The following is a 15,724-nucleotide window of genomic DNA, read 5'->3' as shown; positions in this document are numbered from 1 at the left end:
GAGAATGAGAGATAAACCCAGACAAATGAGCTACCAAAACACAAGAGACTATGTGGGCTATAAATGATTACAGCAGAGCTAGTCACAGACCTCTCGAACACAGTCTTCACTGATCTTCTGTTTCGTAGTCTGATTTGCATTAATATACATATATATATACATATATATTTATTAATTTGTAAATGGAAACCATAGTGATAATATGCTATGAAATGATCCTTGGATTCATTTCAGAAGGTAAGGCTGATCCTTCAGGTAAAAGGGCTGAGAAATGCAAGGGTATTATGCCATTTCTGTTTGAAAGCAGCAATTAATGATATCATAGGTTCTCAAGCTAGATATTTAGGTTGAATCTAAAGGGGAAGGAGCTCATAGGATGTTTTGAAGTACAGTATTAAAATAATTTTCCAACACTACTTTTTCTAGGATTTTTTTTTATACCTTTTCAAGATCAGATCCATGGTTGGTTTCTTTGGATTTCTTCTTTTGCAGAGCAGGGTGGGAGAGGCAGGCATAGATTTAAACAATACTGCTTTCTAGGTGTAAAACATATCTGCAATAAGCGTTATGCTAAAACGTGATTTGGTTTGCATCATTATACTAGACTTGTAACAACGACAGCTTTAAAGGATTGACCTGAACCTGTGAGATTCTGCTGAAAAATCAAAATAAATCTTCATTGTAATACCCAGTTCCTACTGAGTAGGATCCACAGGACACACTGTGCAGGATCTACAGGACACACTGCAGAGCTGACATAGATGAAATCTCTCTGAAAGAACATTTACTAGTTCAGCTGATGAGTCCTTGTTCCATGAGCTTCAAATGACTTAAACACAGCATTTTCCTTCACTGTTTTGATCTCCAGAGCACTTTATCTGAAGCACAGCCAGTGGCAGAGGAGCTAGCTCTTGAATATATTTTTACCACCTCCCTGATGATTAGGAGTTAGTTTGTTAAAAGATTATTATTATATAAAATACACGCCCACAGAGAAACAACATTTGATGGGAAAAATCATTCCAATGCTGAAAGGCAAATCTCCCATAAATTCAAGTAGGAAATAGATGAGGTCCTGAAAGTAGTTTCCATAGAATCAGTGAAAACTACTGATGTAGGAAATAAAAGTTCTGTTCCAAAAAGTAAAGTCATTTTACCCAAGGGCATTGTAGACTTCACTGGTGCCAAAGAGCATCAGGAGGTGATGACCACACCATTCTAGGAAGTCCTGAGTAAGGACACAGTATCAAGCGGTAAGACTGTGGGTGAGATAGAAACATTTAAGATTGTATTGGCTTTTTATTCCCATGAATCACAGAGGAGCTGATTCGTTATCAGCAATAACAGCCTTTCTCCCTAAGAGAGGGGGATGATACAGGAAGCATATGCTCCAGGCTATTTATGAGGACTTTGCCAGAAACGGGTGTAACATTTTGAACATGTTGACCTGCACCTTTAGATTATAATTGTACATGAAGTCATAAACTAGTCAGAAAGGAGGTATAAGAGGGACACGGAAAGGAAATATAATAAAAACCATTAATGTGTGATAGTTTCCAATCCATCATTTTCTCAGAAAAAGAGTAAAACAGCATATTGCAGAGTTCTTGGACTCCACCATGTAGTTCCTTTGGTCAGGAACAGATATATTCAGCTTAAATTTCTGTTTTATCTATTGTAATGACAAGCATCTCATCTAACAGCAGAGTTAATATTTGCTCTAGAGATAGCAACATATCTCTGGCAATGATTAGGGAATGACTGGGATGTAAGAATCACACTGCTGGGTTCTGTGTCAACAGAGGCTGCCAATGCTTACTTTGAGATACCTATGGACTGTTTATCCATTTCTAATATCACTCGGAACAAACTGTCAATGGATTTGTGCCAATTTCTTCATAACTTTGGAAGTAATCTTCATAACAGAGTTATCTGAGGTGAGGCTGTTGGAATGCAATAACAGTCAAGATTTAGCTCACATTATCCTGAGTTGTATCAGACACACAAAACTATTTTAATGTAATATTCACTACCAATTTCCTTTGTCTTTGCTCTGAAACACATCAGATTTGCTTCCTGTCTGGTCCCAAGGGTCACTAGAGCTGCAGGTATTCAGTGCCTATGCCTATAGTTTCCCTGGGTTTACTTTCTGTATTACTGGTCTATCCATATCCCGCCCGAATAATAGAAACTGGTTATGTTACTAGATTGAGTTTCTAAAGACAGATAAGTTTCAACATCCAAATAACTAACACTGAGGTCCTTGCAGAAAACAGTAAATTTTACTTGGCTTTCAGATCAGCAGTAAACACAATTTAAAACAAAATTTATATATATACATATATATATATATATATATATAAACCTTAAAGAGTTTATATATATATATATATAAAAACCTTAGAGAGTTTAACTTATGAAAGAATTAGATACATTTTTACAAACCTACACATATTTCTCTATATATTTGTCACAATTAACATACTTGTTTGAGAGACCTGGAATTCTCATCCTTCTGATTTTTCATAGAAAACTCTTATCCTACTAAATTTATCTTCAAATACTAGTCAAAAATCCATGAGCTGTTACACATCAGAAGTGGCTGTGGGTTTTGTGCCAGATTGAATGATCAGCTGGCAATTCTGTCTGATCATATGGACTTCTGCACAGGAAAGCAGTTTTTCTTTGCACAAATACACTAAGCAACAGTTTCAGACATAAAACCACAAATAACATTGATGTGATGTTTAGCAGGGAGGAATTCTCTATTAAGACCTTCATTCCAGTTACTTATTATGGAAGAAACAGATGGAATTCATTTTTTTCCCAACTGTTGTGAACCATGAATATCTTTTCAGTCAATGCTGGGGGAGTATGAAGATGCAGCAAAACAGCCTGGAGACCAAAACATAAAATATGATTCAACATGCAGAATAAATACAACCATCTCCCAGTTTATTGGTTCCACCGTGACTTGCTCACACACACTAGGCCACCAACCTGCAAAAATCTACTTTTAGACCTTTGCTGCTGTATACTTTCTGGCATAATAATTTCAATCCAATTTAAAGCCCCAATTGAAAGCCACTAAAATCAATCAGCACATCTCTTTTGATGTCAAAGGTTTCGTTGGCCCTAGGAAATCTGATCTTCAGGTCTTTGATTGCCATTCTTGCAGATGGTTTGGTTTTAAACACAGTTTTCTTCCTTACCTTTCAGTATGTTTTGCCATAGCCGCTTTTTCTTCCAAACCTTTCATCTAATTGAAGACATGAGCTTTCGTGTTTATTTCTAGTGGCTGAAACCCATCCTTCATAATAATTACTAATATACTTTTCTTTTGGGGGTTATTGTAGCTTCTGCTATTGTCAAAGCAGAAATATTTAGCTGCAACACCACTGTGTGCTTTCCATATTACCTGTGAGAACCAGTTGCATTAAATGTGGTTTACATTTTCAGTCATTTAAAGAGGGGGTGGAAACTAAGCTAAAAAATATGTTCACAGTTTGTTTTCTCCATGCTGAGTCCTCCTCTCTCTGAAGCCACTTGGAGGTTTGCCACTTATTTAAACAGGAGATTGATAGGGCTCTAAATCAACTTTTCTGAGATGTGCCCCCATTTTTTTTTTTTTAAGCATTACCCTGATTATTTTCCAACATTTTATTCTACCATTCTAGAATACAATATAAATCAGATAACTTTATCTTTGTTGTTTGTCACATGTTTTCCTGGAAAACTCATAGTGGGGATTTAAAGGAAGAACATCAGTGATACATGCAAGATGTGTACACATATTTTTCTTTTGAACTCACATCTAAGGTGTTCTTCAGAGCTCTGTGATTTTTCCTATCATACATGAAGTGACTCACTTGGGCTTTGGCACTGTGCAATATTTTCCTGCCATTAAGAAAAAAAAAAACAAAAAAAAAAAGTGTGAAGAGGCCTGTGCAGACTGGCTCCATCGGTGCTTCCTCACCGGCTCCGGGGCTGTCAGGAAGTCAAGGACAGAAAACGCTCCCCATGTTCCAGCATCACTTGCTCTTAACAGGCCATTGTTTCCCTAGACGCTTTTATTGTTTCAGGTTGTCACTTAAAGGAGATGTTACAGTTTACAGTTATTTCACAAATGCCGGGTTGCTCTGCCCTCAGAAGTGGTGTTTATAGTTTCACCTTTTGCAGAGACTGGCTGGCTGACACTGCTGCTGGCTGCAGTTGTAGGAGAGCTGTAAAAGTCTCTCTTTTAGACTGTTAGGGTTTTTATTTCTCCTCATGTTCCATCTAAGCTCTGAGGTTTGCGTAGCCACCTACACCACTATAAAGAGGAATGTTAAGTTCCTTTATAAATTAAAATATGTTTCATAGCTGAGGTTTGGAGGAGCCAGGAGCGGAAATTTCTGTGAAGCTACAGAAAAGCTTCTGTGGGGAGCAGGAAATTGGAGCAAAAGAATATGTCGAATCGCTGTATAGATCATTAGTTAATTACATGTCTCAATCATTTGCATACCGCAGAAAAAAAACATGATGCAAATCAGATCCACTTAGTCAGTTTACAGACCATCATAAAATTGAGAAGTAAATGTATGGGTAGTTCATAATCATGATCATCTCTTTAATCTGATGGCACTGCTGCACATAATGACATTCTGAAAGAGAATCTGATGCACGTGACACGACTTAAATAACACTGGACAAAACATAATGCAGATGTTCCTAAAGTTAAGGAATCACTAACCAAATGTACAGAATATTAAAAGAAAGATTAAAAAGAATTTACCATCTGTAATAACCTAAAAATAATAAACCTGACATAATGAGCTAAACATTTAAAATGCATTTGTATACTTTCAGAATTGCTCTGTTATGAAAAGTAAAAAAAAAAAAATCTTTCTCAAATGATCCTACATTCATCAACCTCTCTCATTATTCAAGGCTCTCATCACACTTGGCTCACAGGTGCCAGACCACAGCAGAAGCCAGCAGTTGGAGTCCTTCACCCAAGGACTTCCAGCTGCTGTGGAGCACCCATTATGCCCAATTTAGTTCTTCTGACACTTACATTCATCCTTAGAGGAAACAAAAGATTCACAAATTCATAAGACATGAAATATAATCAAAAAGAATGAGACTCAATTCCTACTCTGGGAGATTCACAGGACACTCAAGTTACGATTTTCTAAACAAGTTTTTGGAGTCATTCACAAATGCTCTCATCCAACACATAGTGGGATAGGGGGAATTCTTCCATTTGTCTGAGATTTTTTTTTTTTTTTTTTTTTTTTTTTTTTCAGTAGGGACAGTCTATATTAGATTAAATCACTTTACTGGAATCTCATGCAGGTCATTATTAACTACCTTCTCTTGAAGCAATTTCTTTCCCTTCATTTTTGTTAAGCAAGTTATTTCTGCTCAGTAAGGTTGTGTAGCCTATTACATGGTGCAGAGATATGAGACAACTAGTAAGGCTAAAATTGTTTTCTCCATACCTACCTACTTTGTCACTACCAAGTATGACTAACGTAAATTAAGCAGCATCTCTACATCATATGCAGCTGGAAAATCCTATTGAATATTTAGATTGCATTAACTCATGTCCACAAACTACTGAAAAGTGTGCAGCCTACCAACCTAATCATGCAACTAAGCAGTGGAAAACCATCAGTAAGACAAGCAAAGGCAATGAAACTGAACAAAACTTGGGTTTTAAGCTTCTGGATCTGTACTATTGATGAAAAGATATAAAACTACACCTGCTAACCCAGCTAGCTAATGGGAAGACTGATGTGATGGCAGGGCTGTATGACTGCAACTGTCTTCTTTGTCACTAAGATGACACCAATTGTTCTTACAGCAGTTAGAATCTTTAGTGGAACCCCCTCATGCTCTTTCTGCAAAACATTCATTTTCCAAAATAGAGTGTGTTCTAGAGTTAAAAGAAAACAAATTCATTAATATATTCACTAGTGTGTCTTTCCTTGGACCAGGCTTCACCAGCTCCAAAAGTTTTGGTTTTGGTATAGTTAAGGCCCTCTGTTGAACTCAAATTCAATAAACAGAGGAAAACCTGTTGGATAATATAGAGAAAACAGAACACTAGTTTTCCAGAAGGAGAACGTATTTGCAGCAATTTCCAGGACCCTGTAGCACTGGAAAAGTAGAAGGCCTGTGCCCAGAAGACCTCTGTTCTCTTTTTCACGTGTCAAGCTGAGCCAGTTGATGCCATAGTCTACACAGAAGCTGTCAGTTTGTTTTACTGACCCATTCACTTTCATATTCCCCGGCTTTTACTACAGCTGAAGGGGTGACCAAGGCATGTGCTGGTTTGTGAGTAAAAGCCACCTAGGTTGTACACTCAATATCCCTTGTAGACAGTTTCTTTGCATTTCCTGACTGCCATATCTGCTCTTTTTTCACCATGTACTCAAATGTGCAGCATTTTGTGTCAGGAACCATCTGTTTGCTGTGAAAAATAGCTAATGAAAAAGGTATCACATCACTGAGATATCTGGTTGTTCCTTCACTAATAATTACAGCGAAGAAATCTTGCTTTTTATTTTCCAATAGAAAATGCATTATTGGTTGTATTTTGTTTTTGAATAGGTTGTTTTTGTGAGGTTTTTTTCCCTGTTTGTTCATTCATTTTTAAAGATTTCTAATAAGACAATGCACTTTTGCAGAATGGCAATAAAAAAGAAGGTGTAAAAGGAGCTTGCTTATGTCCTTCAAGAGTACATTTATATTATCACACCACTGGACATTATGTACATAATATCCAGCAAGTAACAGGGATCTGAGCTGAAGAACACCAAAAATTAAACTGCTTTGTGACCCTTTCCTCTTGCATAGATGTCTTTGTATTTTGCTTTATGATGGAAATGGTCTGCTGAATAATTTTTAGTAATAAAGAGGCACTATATTCATGAGGAAGCCAGGGTTTCCTTTCTGAGTAATGTAACCGCTAGTCTGCAGTAGGACAGATATTTGAATATAAAGCAATTGGAAGAGTAGTAAGAAGGAGGGAGAAATGTTTTTTTCATGGAAAGGAAATATGTATTCTGATCCAAATAACGTGTCCCTATAAATTTACACAGTCTAGCCGATGCACTAGAATTAGATTAACACAACATTGCTCATTTCCAAGTGCAAAGGCTGCGTGCAGAAAATGCTAAGAGGAAACTTACTGAAGCAGTAAGACACAGATGGCCAGAATTCAGTACTGAAACACCACAGGAGTCAGGTTGTACTGGGGCTGAGATGAGATTTCCCTGTGCTCTGATCTGCTTTGTAGAGGACAAAGTGATTGTGCCTACTCCAGAGAAAAAAGGAAACGTTAGAACAGCTATGTGCAGCAGATTTGAGGTGGAGATGTGCCAGAAGAAGGTTCAGAATTTGTTTTTCTTGCCAATAATGAGCAAGCAGATTTAACATTTTAACATATAGATATTATTCTACACGTAGATAAAAGAAAAAAGAAAAAAAACCCTTAAAATTCTATGTATCAAAAGACCCTGGTGACAAGGATTTATACTGTAGAAGCTTTGGACAGTCAAAGTATGACCATGTCAAGATGCAAAAACTTCTTTTGCTCTCACTTGATATGAACAGGATTTAGGGATTGTTTTAAAATCAAGGATATTGTGAAGAAAGGGTGGGGTTAAGCACTAGGGAAATCAAAATAATCTCATTGGCTTTACTACAAAAAATTTGGATGACATTGGGGCAAGTCATTCAGTTTTGGTAGATTGGTTCTTTATCTAAATACTGAGATTAAAATAATAATACATCCTACCTCCTGCTTTTGTGTGACTTATCTATTTTACTCCCTCAAGGCCAGTGTTTTCAGCAATACTGACTTTTCCTAGCATAACAGCTCACAAATCTAAGCTGAAAACTTTAAGAATCATAATTCTAACAAGAGGCACATTTGTAAACCTATCGTTTGCTAGTAGATTAATTGGGCAGCAGAAGAAAAATAGATCAGAGGTGAGCATAATAACAACACAGAAACTCATTTTTAGCATTTCTGTAAGAACACTGTGTTTTCATTACAGACCTATCTGAGGTATCTTTAAATACTGCACTGAATGCAGATGTAACATGTTTATCCTCACAGCAGGGTGGAATTGCTCAGCTGGCATGGGGCATTGCAAGTACGATAAAGCAAAAAGGTTTCTTTTCTACCAAAGGCTACCAAAGAAAAAATTTCAGATATTCATACTAAAGATTTAAATGGTCCCCTGAAAGCAAAGTTGCTGAGCAAGTTTGGCCTGCCATAAATCTTGAATACAAGGTACAATTACCGCCACTTCAGAGCAACAGGTATTGCCCTTTAATGTCATTTTAGATTATTGGACTCTGTTTTTCAGCTACGATCAGCAAAATAAGGTCTAAGGCAGGCAGAGGAGAAACAGAGCATTTACTTTGAAGTGAAGTAGAGAGAACACAAAGTGTTTGAGCAGCACTTTCCAAGAAGTGGTCTGTTATACTTGCCATCAGCACATTTTCAAATCTATCTTCCTTTCAAGGGAAGATAGTACATAAATCTGAGTTATTTACACACAATATGTCAGAAGCACCTTAATAGAATAATTTTAAATGAGCGACATGCCGGTGTTTAACCTTTTTATTCACTACAGAGAGAGGAAACTATTTTGGTTGCATACATGCAGACATCTATATCCAAGTTTCAAATAAGACAAACTTTTTGTAGGTTGCTTGTTGTCCTTCAGAAAGCTATAAAATACTTTACATAAAGTGTCACTCAAAATCACATGAAACTCATAGCTCTACTAAAATCAAGAGACTTCTGCTGTCACTCAATTAAAACCTGTAATTAAATAGCTGTTCTGGGTGCTGCAGATTATCGATATTTCATCACAGAAACTTTCATAAGGTAAATTCTACAGCCTTACAGAATTAAATTGAAGACTATCATAATGAAACATGGAATTAAAGCTATAATTCATATTTGATTGCAGAATTTTGCTATTGTCTTATTCACCCTGCTGAACTTTCCAGTGCTAGACCATAGAATATGTTGGGGACAGTTGGCATTGTAATCAAATGTCCAGACATTCAGTCCCAGACACTGACAATACGCATGTGCCTTTGATGATCTGTGATTTAGGGCTCATTCAAATCCCAGTAGAGGTCATAATCACTGTCTAGTCAGTACTGGCATGCACTCAGCTAGCTGAAGTCTCTATCAGCATTAACGAGGTCAAGTGCTTAACATATGTACCACGTAAAAAAGTAATATTTAGTGGGGTTTAAAATGGATGTATCTATCTACCTGCATTATAGGTAGACAGAAGTATATGCAATTAATAGATTGTAAAGATGGCAATGACTGGGCACTTTGATTTTCAAGTAATACATCAGCCAAAAAGAACCAGTTTTTCAGGTGAGTAAAAATAACTGGATTGTAATAATGGCAAACAGAGACACACATATATAATCATTGATCCTGAGTACATATTAATGCAAAATATGCGCATTTTTGCTATGGTTAATAGTGCAATATCCTTGCTCCTCAAGAAGCCTCAAGCCGTTACACACTACCACAAGTTCTAAGGTAGACAAGAATTAAATTGTAGTTAACACTAAATAATCTCATACTACTCAAAACCCAGGGTTGCCAATACTGCAACCTTCAAATCCTTTTTATGGTGTTTATACATGGCCTTTAGTTGTGGCGTTCCTCAGCAGAACTAGCTGCTTGCCACAACTGTTGCAGCCACCAAGCCCCAGCAGCATTTGGCTGTGACACCAGCAGAGCTGTGCAAGGACAGGAAAGCATTTCCCATATGTGTGCCAAAACCAGGATTAATTGAGCAGGCCTGGCTCCCACTGGCCACTCTCTTGGAGGGCAAAGCCGTGTGCCAGAGACAGAAAGTTATGTTGCCTGTAATATTTTTTAGAAAAGTCAGCCGCATTATTTGCTCTCAACAATTCATTCAGAAATGGTGCTGAATTCTCCCCAGCTGCAAGCTTGCAGGCACTAAGTGCATCCTGTAACTGATACTGAACGAAAAGGTACCACGGCATAGATTACTTTTGTTATAAGGCCCTTAGCCTAAATCCAATAGGTACAGTCCATGAAAGTAAGTCTGTGAACTGCTACCTTCGGAATTAAAAATCAAGCCAGTTAAAGAAAAAAAAAAAAAAAAAAATCTTGTTTCCTATATGCAAATACTTCTCAAAAATAATTATGAACTGTTAATAGTGCTGTGACTATGGAAAACTGAATTTTAGAAGTAAACTAATCCAAGACTTTCTTTTTTCTGATCATATATCACTGCTTCAAGAATCATGCAATCTAGTAAAGAGAAGGATATATACCACTGAATGTGGCTATATCACATAATAAGTAGTAACAGTTAATACAATACCACTTTCTCCACTATTCAGTAAGCCTTCCTTTAAGCAGTCCTAACTCTGAAAATACCATCAAGCATCTTGTTTCATAACCCCTTAAATAGATTTTTTTATTTCCATTGTTTTCTGTGATTCAGATTTTTCTACTGAAAAAAAAAAATGGAGTGATAGTTTAAGTGCAAATCAGATTGTTTTCTTTTTACTCTGTTTTTTGAGATTTCCTCACTGCTGTATGGTGTGTATAGATTATTTACAGTCCATAACTTTCAAGTACTCTCAGAGATGGCTTAGAGGCTAAAAATATCTTGAAGGCACATTCACCAATACATGGTAAAACCAACAGTTTAAGACCCCCTGCCTAGTGGCTTTGAACAGGATGAGAGAACTGTGGTTTCAGCAGGAAAACTGAAGTAATTCTCCTACTGAAGTGATGGTATTCAAAATATCTGAATTGTAGTGAAGGTCACTGGTCCTGACCAGCTGTCCTTCAGTCACCTTTAAAAGATCATTTAGATAGGGTAGAGAATTGACCCAATTTAAGGACACACAAACTAGATGAACATACAAAACCAAGTGTATGTCTGCCTGGCAAGCTCTTGTTCCTTCAGGAAGTATGAGTGACTACTGTCTCACATTCATCCTTGCTAGAAGCATCTCCACAAAATAGAGTCTTTCTGGATCACCACAGTCAACCAACAAATAATAGACATCCTGCTCTGACACATGCTAATTCAGGGAAGCTGACATTTGGACATATATTTAGATAGATGTCAATGACAGAACAGGAATTCTTTAAACTCATTCTACCTTTGTTTGAAGTTGTGTTGACTTGGTCAATAAGATAGAATAAGATTATTAATAAATCACCATATTTTTCAGTGTAGCTGTTCTCCAGGTTCCCGTCTTTTTGTTATTATTTTGCTCCCCCGCAATCTTTCTTTCTTACTTCTGGATATCCTGGGAAATGTCTGGATTCTGCATGATTAAAGTTAATGGGAGCTTTGCCATCAGCTTCAGTGAACATGGGATCGTGCTCTGTGCCAAATTCCATAAACTTTCTAGTAAGCCACACCACCTGTTTTCCTTCTCCTCCCATGCCCCATTTCTTTTCATTGCACATTTTTCTCTGCTCTGACACCTATTAATCCATGCACTCTACCCAATCCATCATATTTATCTTTCTTCACCAGTTATGTTGTCATAGCTCTATGGCTGGAATTAGTAGGAGAGTGTGAACTCACTTATGAAAGTGCTACTTCTCATACTGCCAAAATAATGTCAGTGCATTACAGAACACAAGTCCAAAAATATTTTCATGCATCTTGATCTGATTTTAATTTTCCTTCCAATCCCACTTGGAAAATCACCACCCTATACATTTATTTCTAAAATGTTCTTATATCCAAGTGTTAAACCTTTACCATTGTTCAGTTTGTTGAATTCCAGTCTCCTTCTTCCTAGCAAATGTAATGAAGGTACTTTACTGTTTCTGCCAAAATGTTTCAATATTTAAACTTTAGCAGTTTTTCATTCCTTGTGCTTAAACCCTCCCTGGGATTTTTAGTTGAAGTCCTCCCAAGTTTAATTAAAGGCATGTCTTCTAAAAACACCTATTGAGACAAGCAGAACAAGTGAAATTATGGAGTATAGAGCTTCAGCTTTAGATTAATAGAGACTAAGCAGAGTGAAAGCAAAGATGATCATTTGGGAATGATCACTTGGGTCAACAGTCTCAAATACAAATTAATCATGGGGCAGAAGGGAAAAGAAAAAAGAAAAAAACACACTTTGGGAACACTGCTCTGTCTGTTTAGTATATCCTCTCATTTGTTAAGACCTTTCATTAGCTGTGTGAATGTAATCCACTACTTCATCTCCAAAATGCGTGACAGGCCAAGCAGCAGGTGAAGGACATCCTTTATTCAGCTCCTTCTGACTTTGACTTTATTAGAGTGATACATCATTCAGGATTCAAATTAATGTCTATCCCAAGAGACATATTGTATGGCTCAATATTTGCTCTGAAGTGTTCTTTGAATTTGCTCTCTATAGAAACAAAGTATACTGCCATTATCAGAAAATGTATCTTCCCCTACTGGAGACTGTTCTGTGAAACCCAGGTTGCTACTCCTGCTGATTTATAAGACATCATTTTTTTTCTCCCACTTTTTTCTTGGAAAAAATAAAGCCCAAGCAGCTAAAGTACTAAGTAAATAGCAAAATATTTTATGTCCACTCAAAATCTAGCTACACACACAGAGTTTGGAATACAACTGCCAAATGCTTATGCCCCACTCACTGTCTAAGAGAGGCAATGACATGAAATATTTCAAAATAATACCAGTGGAGCTGAGTTTTACCTCTTTATTACCAATCCTCAAATACAAAAAATCAAGCAGCTTAATCCAATTCAATATCAGCAACAAATTGCTGGGGTCTCCTGGTAAAGTAACCTGAACTGATGTCTCAAAGAAATAGCACTGCAATCTTGTTGCCTCCACTGTACCATATTTCAGTTTTAATCAGCTGAAAAATGACATTTATCATTATTGTTTCTTTTTATGAAGATCAGACTCAAGATTAAGAAAAGTAAAGTAGTTCTGAATTACTCGAACCAGAACTTGGAGTTCGAACAGCAAAATCTGTACAAACAGAAAACTAGGTATGTAGACCCATTTCAATTTCCAACAAGTAGATGTAGGAGCAAAATACTGAAGCACCACCCTCAAATGTAGAAAAGAGAATTTTCTCTTGGGCAGCACAAGCAGACCAGAGACACAAAAGGAGTACTAGTGCTTTCACAGAAGCCTCCATTACCATTCACTGGCTTCCAGAGCGCTCATTGTGCATTCACTGCAGATGCCCTGATGTGTTGGTTTTATTTCCTTATCTTAACTTCTAATAAGAATTTTTCTTTTCATCCCTCTGTTAGGTATTTGATTCTTTTCCCTAATCAATATACCAAAAATTAAATAGTGATTTAAACTCTTGGGAAACTTAAAAGCATGTTGGGTAGTATTCAAGTTATTTTATGGCACAGAGATTGGGAAAAGTGCTTTTATTGCAATATTTTATCCAAATAAATTCTTTATAGTTAAAGATTATATTTTTGGTGATTTTTTCCCTATTTGTAAGTTGGAAAAAAAAAGAAGCCAGTGCTCCAAATGTTAACGTTCTTAGCATTTTTTCTTTTTCTTTACAGTTGATAGCAAGATTCAGTTTTAGATGTTATTAAACCACGGAGAGAAAGGTCTGCTTCAGGGTAAGTTTTATTCTGTGTCACCATGCTCTAAAAATAGTAGTCTTCTTGAAATATTTCTCATCTAAGTTTCTCTTTATTTTGAGGGTTTATTCTGTACAGTGATCAACATCAGTGTAATTGAGATTCTGTCAAGCCCTTAATCCACATTCACACACACACACACACTATAAACTTGTGAGTTTATGGCTGCAATTTGCTTCAGCGTCAACTGAACTATACAAAACCCACTTGCACATCAATGGAATCACCCATTGTGGATTGGTTTTGTGTAGACAGGGAGTAAATCACCTGATAATCTAATGAGGATGGATTGTGTAAAGAGTTCCACAAAGAGCAAATGTGCATAGATAGGGCAATAAATTGGAATGATTGATGGGACAAGCACCACGGTAAGATCAAAGACATGAGGCTACAGCAAGCTTTTTAATCACCAGACCTTGCACTGCCATTAACTGCTTCCCGTAAATGCTCTCTCAGCACTCTGGATTGGACATTTTCCGCTTCTTTCTGCCTTACACGGTTCAAGTTCAGCAGGATACTGCCTAAACCAGCACAGAAACCAGGTGAAGTGCAAACAAGACTGCTCTGAAGGTGTGGCTACTTGAGTCAGGCAGCCCTGTGTGCTGCTACACGAGGGCTTGGCCCCTGTGGCTTCTCCCCTGAGCTTATGGTCTTGTCTTTCACGGGAAGAGTTATATTAGCTAAAATTGTGACTGGACTTTTGGGCAAACTAGGGCAACATGAACTAACACCTCACCATCCCCAACCCTTTTATATTGTACCATGTTTTTTTTCACAAACCACCACAGCAATTTTGCTAGAAGAGCTCAGCACATGGAAGGACCACAAGATACTGCCTGTCTCCCCTCACTGTCTTGTCATTACTGTGCTTACAGCGACTGCCACTAATCTTTGGGTTGTTGTTGGTTTGTTTTAAGTTTCCAGCTTCTCCCTCTGCCTTGAAAAGCTGCTTATTCTCCATTTGCTCTCTTCAGCTACCACTTCCTCCACCCCCAAACCTACTACCTCTGTTATTCCCTTCCCAAATTTCTCCTGACCTTTATCATTCCCACATTAATATTCCACTGCCAACTTAACCCCATATTTGCTTCTCTGTACCTCCTCATCCTCAAGTTTGCAATATCACTGCCTTCCCCCCAACAAGTAACTTCTTCCTAAACCTGAGCTCCCTTCCCAGGTCCCCTCCATTATTTAGTCTTCCCCAAAAGTTTGTCTCATCGCTAAACAGCAGCTGGCTGCTGCAACAACTGCCTCTTTCTCATCCATCTAATTATTGCAATGAATCTGTAGAAGATGTCAAAAGAGTGATGAAATGCAATGAGAAATAATTTTGAAGCACTTACTGCTCTTCCTTTACCAGACAGAAAGGAAGACAGTTTAATTACCTGGTGCTTCACAGTTACTCAAATTATCAAACCTCTGGTTCTAAAACTTTTCATAATCCTAAAGGCATTTCAGCTACAAGCAGTCACAAAATGCAGCTTATTAAAGAGAGAAAGAAGGAAAGAAAAAGAAAAAAAAAAAAAAGGAAAAAAGAGAAAGAGAAGGAGAAAGAAAAAGAAAAAGAAAAAAAAGAAAAAGAGAAAGAGAAAGAGAAAGAGAAAGAGAGCACTCTTTTCACCTAATTAATACATATTACATCACAAGTTTATCAACATTTAATATTTTATTGTTTAGGTTTACCATCTCTAATCCTTTATCTTTTCATTTGAATTTCCTTCCACTGAAAGAATTAACAAGCATGCTGACCATGCCTCTTCAGAAAAGGGACACCTGAGCTTTATGTACAGCAAAAATACAACTTTGCTTAGGGAGAGGGAATTCAGCATGTAACATAAGCAGAATGCATTTTTCAATAACTTCATTTAAAAAAAAAAAAAAAAAAGGCAGTGTATTAAATATACCAAAATATTAAAGACACTTTAGCCTGAAGAAAGAGAACTACATATTTATACACTGAAGAGACATATTGGTTTTCTTCGTGGGTTTTGCAGGTGGTACTGATCCGGGGTAAATGGGGTTGGGTTGTTTTGTTCCATTTTTTCCTCTCCTTTCCAGTGTTTAGGG

This window comes from Nesoenas mayeri (genome assembly GCF_963082525.1).
Source record: "Nesoenas mayeri genome assembly, chromosome: 4".
Lineage (NCBI taxonomy): Eukaryota > Metazoa > Chordata > Aves > Columbiformes > Columbidae > Nesoenas > Nesoenas mayeri.
The sequence above is the reverse complement of the archived record's forward strand: the minus strand, read 5'-3'. Positions refer to the sequence as shown.